Raw genomic sequence first — 7,595 nt, 5'->3', positions numbered from 1 at the left:
CACAGAACACATCATATTACTTTAGGTTGGTATCAACCCTGCTGTGCTGCTTCGCCCATAGAATATTCGTTATCTCACTCTCTGCATCATCCCATTCTGAGTGCCTGTAATATCTATCTATCTATCTATCTATCTATCTATCTATCTATCTATCTATCTATCTATCTATCTATCTATCTATCTATCTATCTATCTATCTAATTAAAATCAAGGAGACAGCAGCTGTGTTTGTGTCATCGTGCACATTTGATCAAATTATTTAGAAATAATGAGTTGAGTAATGGCAGCATAATTTACAGCTTCCATTAATCTGGTGACTGGCTACGTTAATCAGTTAAGCTCCACAGTGGGGATGGTGCATGTCTAATGAGTGAGCTACTTTACTGTATCCTGCAGGAGCGTGGAGGTTAGACGGTATGATCCGGACACCATCCACTTGCTCAGAATAACAGTCATAAATGTTTCTTATTTTTCTTGACTCTAATTGTGTTGGAAAAAGCCTCCCAAATCATTATTCTGACTAGAAATTTCCTCAGAAATTGCATGTGGATGTTAAAAATACGCTGCTGGCAAGCTGAAATGCCATAGAAATAAATTAACTGAGACATGAAATGCTTGTTAATGCATCACAGCATCCATCCATCCATCCTTATTCTATGCTGTTCACCCCCACTAGGGTCGCGGGTATGCTGGAGCCTATCCCAGCTGACTGTGGGTGAGACGCAGGGTACACCCTGGACTGGTCGCCAGCCAACCACAGTACATCACAGCATATCAGAGACATGTATATAGAAATATTTGTCATTTAGAGAAAAGCTGTCTCTTGAGAACAGAGCAGTCAGAAGTCAATCAGAAATATGGCACTGCTACTGTGAATAATAATAATACACGTAACGTGAAAGGGGCAGTGTGCGAGACAGGATTGAAACCGCACATTAAGTACTTTGCGCACGCCATAGAACTTGCAATCCAAGCTGACCTCGGCTTTTCCCGTGAGACGTGAGATGTGTTTTTTCATCAGAGTTCAACAGCTACCGCGATGTTAAGGTTCAAGCACAAGCTGCAGTAATTCTACATTTGATCAAACCTACTTGAGATCTGTCAGATCAAAACACAATCGCTGCATAAGACTTCAAAAGTTGACGCTGTCTCTATTACATCCTCATTCAACACTCTAAACATCATGAGAACTGTAGTTCTTTTTGCATAAAAAACCCTAATCTACTGAAATCTGCAATCTATTTTACATGTGTCTTTGCATAATTACACATCAACATAAATGATTATTTTAATTTCAATTTGTGGAAAGAAATTCAACAGTTAAAAGCATCACGCTGAGGTCATGCTTGCAAAGTTGTAAAATATTTCAAAACCTGCATTGCTTGCTCAGTTAAATACAAAAAAAGTCTGTTTGTCAAGCCTTATATTTTGTCATCGTTGTTTTCTTAAAAGTAATGTTTAAATCTCGTCTCGTCCTGTTCTTGTGAAACAAAATCGTGAGTCATTGGCTGACACCCCAGTCAGCCAATGACAGCGCAGAAAGGCGGGACGCAGAAATCCAAGTCACAGCAGGACTAGAAATAATGGAAATTGTGGAAGATTTTTAAATCTTGCTTTTTATAGATCGCAAAAAGTCTCTGGAGTGAAAATGTTGGTCACCACATGATCGAAATGCTTGCTTTACTGAGCTTGTAAATGGTAGAATATTATGAAATAAAATGTTATTGGAAATGCCTTACATTGTGTTGCAGCGACAGGCAAAACCCTTTATGATGCGTCAATCTTAACATTACTACATTTTTATGTCACAACAATGTGTTCCGAAAGGTAATTAAAACGACAAAGCTAGTGGTGGCACACAACAGTATGATGAAGCTATTTAAAAAACGTCTTTTTAGGCGCTGCCATGGCATCGCTCTTCATCATGGTTTTTCTACTCATGATCTTGCCTTTGATACTCTTGCAGAAAAGTCCAATATTTCAAAGCAAGTGTTTGGATTTAGAATATAATAGCAAACCCAACCCAAACAAGCAGCACATTTTCTTCTTTGATAGCACCATCTGTTGAGCAATGGGGCTGCTCGAAAAAAAATGATACACAAGGGCAATAGAGAAAGAAAAATATCTCTTTTAGCTGGAATGCTTGTTTCTCAGCATTTACCCAACTAGAGAGCTTAATGAGACTGCCAAAACATGGCTTTAATTTGCAGAATCTCAATTCTTGCACAGTTCAATCACATTAACCCTAACTGAGCTCTTTCTAAGAAGGTTTTTCCTTACATGTAATGAATATTAAAGGTTGATGCAGTTTTGGTCTTGATGAAATGGTCCGTCTTTTTATTGTAAGTTGACATGAGAGAGTCTAAACATTGTTACTGAGCTTCAACTCCTGTAGGACAGACAAGACACTCAAGACAAATTGCAAAATTGAGGTACTCTGGTTTTCCATAATATGAGCAGGCTTCAGTGCTTTTCCCTCTAATGCAGCATTGTTGTCCAGCAGGAGGAGGAGGTGGTGGTGCTGAGGGGGTGCTGTGTAAACGCAATCCATATGCAGGTATCTCCCATCCCAGCGCCCCAGCAGCCTTTTAGTGGGGATGTCATGTTTGCTTCACGGGCGTACGGATGCCAAACTCAACACAGCAAACGCTACTTAAAATCTGAGCATATTCAGGCCAGCGGAAGATAACAGGATGAGACCTGTGCTAATGTCTTCTGAAGGGCACTGGGATAAACAGGCAGAGGAGGGAGGAGGGAAGTGGGGATGGGAGATAGCCAAGCTCTTCCAGGCAGATGGCCTTGCCAGCTCTAACACATCTGAACGCTCCCCCCTCTTTCCCACACCCCACTTTTTAGGCCTCATTCCTTCTCACATGGTGTTGTATGAAGGCCGCTCTCCTTATTTACGATTTCCCTCACTTCAGTGTGTGCACTTAGGAGGCTCCCATGGTGGAGAAGTTGCCACGACTTTCATTAGAGCCGAGGCCGGATGAAATATGGATGCGCAGGGAGGGAATTAGTGGGATGGACTTGGCAAAATGTTGCCTTCCTTGTGTCTTGTAATGTCATAAGGGGACAGATGCTCACACATGAGGAACATGAACCCCCACTCCAAGTCCAGCACATTAATAGACAGACCAGAGAAGTTTGGTTCTCCTGCATCGTTGATGAATGTCACACATACTGTTTACTGTAGAAGGGAAGAGTGGAATAGCTGCAAAATTCTGTAACCTTTGCAAGTGATGAGGGTTTGACCTCAAGTGGAGGATTTTAACAACTTTAATGTTACCTCAACAAATCTATGATGCTGCTGACATTCAAATACCAGGAGTGTCTGTGCGCAATTTGCTTTTAATGAATCAGAAAGAATAGATTACATCATTAAATAATTTGTAAATCTTTTGATCCTATTTCCATATAAAGTAGAATGTAGTTATTAAAGGGATAGTTCGGATTTTTTGAAAATGAGGTTGTATGACATCCCCATCAGCAGTGTAGTCCATTAACAGCAACTTACCCCCCATTCGGTCTCTTAAATCCAGTTCTGGTCAGATTTTGGTGATGAAGAACGTAGTTCAGCTTAGTTGCTGGGGACATTTAAGTAAAGAGTTTGGCTTCTCAAAACAATAAGCGTTCAAAAGCGTTCAAAAGAGTAATGACTTCACAAAAAAATCCGACCTCACAAAACGCTCGGCGTTACATACTGTATGTCTCCCGCCCTGCGCACTGTTGCCTGTGCATTCATGTGTATGTGATGAACACACTCGCGGGAATACCAGCCTTCTTCCACGACGGAGCGTCGCGGCCATCTTGTTTACGTACGTGTTCCACAGCGGAAGACGATACGAGCGTCTTCATCACACACGCATGAATGCACAGCCAACAGTGCGCAGGGCGGGAGACATATATAACGGAGTGTTTTGTGAGGTCGGATTTTTTTGAGAAGTATGTATTAATCTTTTGAACGCGTATTGTTTTGAGAAGCCAAACTGTTTACATAAATGTCCCCAGCAACTAAGCCGAACTACGTTCTTGATCACTGAAATCCGACCAGAACTGGACTTAGGAGACTAAGTGGGGTGTAAGTCGCTGTTATAGGACTACAATGCTGATGGGTATGTCATACAACTTCATGTTAAAAAATCCCAACTATGCCTTTAAGATTTTAAAGATCTTACTGACCTCTCACATGACATATAATGTGATATTATTGTTCTTATAGTGTGCGGTATACCAGGAGAGGACCAGCACATAGATCTGACATAGTACCTGGGCACCTGGACTGCTGTAAATAAAAAGAAGAAGTGGCAAGAAGTGGTAAGTAAGCAGAGGAGTGGTGGCTACTCCATTCCAGGAACAGACTATTGTAGTAAGGCTTTATTTGACTCAACTCGACGAGTTGGTCCTCCAAAGTCCATCTCAGGCAGCGCACTATTTTTTTGTTCCATGTCGGGGGTCCTCCGTCTTTACCACACACTTGTAAATATTGAGCATATTTAATATCTACAGTTGTCAACCCCAACCGCGTAACACATCCCACAAGATTAGTCAGGGGTGTCTTTAAGAGCCAACCGATAATTGGGCCTTTGCTGACTTTGGTCGGAAACAAAACTCAAGTTCAATGTCAGCCCAATTAACTTTATGTGTGCCCAACTTAAGATAACAAAACCGTGAATGACTTGAATACTAAACATTACAATTAACAGAACCAAAAGTGGAACGTTCAGCAAGATATTATACAGTGGAACCTCAAAAACTGTCAGAGTCGTCAGCAAACCTTATTTTTATATCAACTAAGCTCAAGTATTTTGCTGTAAGAATGTAAGCATGACACGTAAAAATGTTCAAAAATATTTATTTTTGAAACGTGACTCAGGTTGTACATGTGCTGCATTAAGTCGCTGTCATTAAAGTTAAAGGGGTAGTTCGGATTTTTTGACGTGAACTTGTATGACATCCCCATCAGCAGTGTAGTCCATCAACTGTGACTTACACCCCAGTTGGTCCTGTGAGCCCAGTTCTGGTCGGATTTTGGTGATGAGAAACAGAATAGGTTAGTTATTGGGGTTACCTAAGTAAAGAGTTTGGCTTCGCATAACAATATGTGTTCGAAAGAGTAATACATTTGCATGACAAAAATGTCTCCTCGAAAAAAATCAGACCTCACAAATCGCTCCGCTTTACTTCCTCTGATGTATTAATGTGCGCTGTCGGCTGTCCATTGTTTGCGATGAAGATGGCTGAGACCCTCGCATCTTTATCCGCTGTGGAACACGAGTAAACAAGATGGCTGCGACGCTCGCGGCGGAAGCATCTGTATCACATTCACAATGGACAGCCGATAGCGCGTATTATTATGACGTCAGAGAAAGTAAAGCCGAGAGATTTGTGAGGTCTGATTTTTTCGAGGAGGTCTTGAAAGTTGGCGCTGAGCCAAATGCTGTGAACGTCAAAAGAACCACGCGGTGATTAAGGGCGCAGACAAGCCCGAACGTCCACATGGGTTGATATGACAAATCTTTCAATAAATTTGAGCAAATGTAGAATAACTACAGCTTCTGCTTTGGCCTCAAGTAGCAAGCAGCTGTTTAACTCCAATGGAAAAAACAGCCACACCTCACTCTCTGACGCTGTGAACATCGAGGTAGGCTGGCTTGCAAGGTGTGCCTAAAGCACTTAATGTGCGTGTCCAATGATGCCTTGAACACTGGCACTTCCATATTACCGTATTATCATTCATAGCCATGCAGTAGTTCACAGTCTCGGTTGGCTTCGGGCTGCTCTGTTTTTGCGATATAGCTTTTCTTCAAACGACAAATCTTGCCACATTTTAATCTCGTGAGATCTCGTCACCCCTATGAAAGGTTCTTTCATGGTAATTGTATGAAGTGGTGATTTTCATGATTTAACACGGGAAAAACTATTTTGAAATCGAAGGTCAAACAGTGTTCGAAGGTCAACCAGTCTTCCGAAATAATTTGTTTTCAGCCTTTTTCAGATTGCTGAGTTCAGCTGTCAAATAAGATGTGAAGAATAGATGACTTCACCATGTAAGCCATTTTAGCACAACCATTCAACATCAACTTTTTCAATTTGAAAGTATGAAATCATAAATCACGTATCATCCTGATTGAACATTTCGACTTTATACTTTACTGTGCATGTGTTTGTTTTAGAGTCAACATCTAACACAGACCTCATGCAATCAGATGTAGCTGTCAAGGGCATCCACCTTGGTCGCTGCGCACATAAAAAGTCATCTGAACTTCTCACACTTTACCAAAAAGTGTGTTCTCTTGTGGTGGTGTGGGGAGGAGGGAAAAGAAAGCTTAATTGAACAAACTAATGAGTACTTCCTATTTCCATTGGGGACATGCCAGTGAGATTGTTTGACAGTTTATCTGTGATAAATAAATGCTTTAGCAGCTAATTAGCTTTTAGACCCTCAAGGGAAGGGGCGGTCCGAGTATGTGTGTGTGTGTGTGTGTGTGTTGTAAATTCCTATATCTTCAAGTCAGCAGCAGTCCAGCAGTCTCATTCTTTGTCACACACACATGCGCACACACCAAGAAAAGTGTCATGACTAGTTAGCCCAAAGCAAAAACCACAGAGGTATTAAACTTTTCAATGCAATGACAGTCGCTTTGTAAGACATGTATGTCTCAAGATGACAAAGTTTCCATTCTCTTCTCTTAAATTACTCGCACATACGGTAACTTAAAAAGGAAGTTGCGCCAAACAATTGAGCACTGTTGGCGACTCATCAGTAAGGAACAATGAATGCGCATTAGATTAATTCATCCAAGCAATTAGTTAGAGTAAATGAATTTAAGAAGAGACTGTAAATGCTTTATAGGCACTGGTCAACACTTGATGTCATTCGGTCATTAACAGCAATGGTGTCTGCCAATAATTCAACTTTGACACATTGTAAGGCCTTTATCTGTTTTGGGGTTACAGCGGCGCTGCCTGCCTCGATAAGAGCATATCTGCCAGTGGGAGCAACCTCAAGGCCCAGAGGTTGGTCCTATCTCCACCAGTGGGCAGGCATTGCATCTTCAGGACATCAAGGGTCTCGAGGGTGATACACATTCTGACTTACATTTATGACTAAGATGATTACTGCCTTAGACGACGTTCCTTTATTTCCCAGGTTCTTTGAAATCTTAATTGTGTAGAATACCATCTTTTTCTTAAAGGTGGGAAATTATATTATTCAATGTCTTGGTCATGGTTTTATTTGTTTCAGACATGCTTAACAAGTTGCATTCAGGAACATCACATGTACACTTGCACAGTTCAGTATGTTTGGGAAGGAGTAGGAAGAAGCAGAGTTTATTTAATCCTACCTCTTCTTCATGCCCAAATAATGAATTGTTTGTTCACTTCCCTTCTTTAAATGTTTCACTTTTTAATAGATAGATTAAAAAATAAGTACCTGTACCTGTAACCCCCAGCATAAAAGGCACTATGAGGATCCATCAAACCATCATTGTGACACCCGGCCAGATGACGTACCGAGACATTAAATGCTGCTGCAAAAGGTTAAGAAGGTGTTTTGGACTGCCCCTGCTTTATCCTTTAGTAGGTCACTC

This window comes from Dunckerocampus dactyliophorus, chromosome 3 (genome assembly GCF_027744805.1).
Source record: "Dunckerocampus dactyliophorus isolate RoL2022-P2 chromosome 3, RoL_Ddac_1.1, whole genome shotgun sequence".
NCBI lineage: Eukaryota > Metazoa > Chordata > Actinopteri > Syngnathiformes > Syngnathidae > Dunckerocampus > Dunckerocampus dactyliophorus.
The sequence above is the reverse complement of the archived record's forward strand: the minus strand, read 5'-3'. Positions refer to the sequence as shown.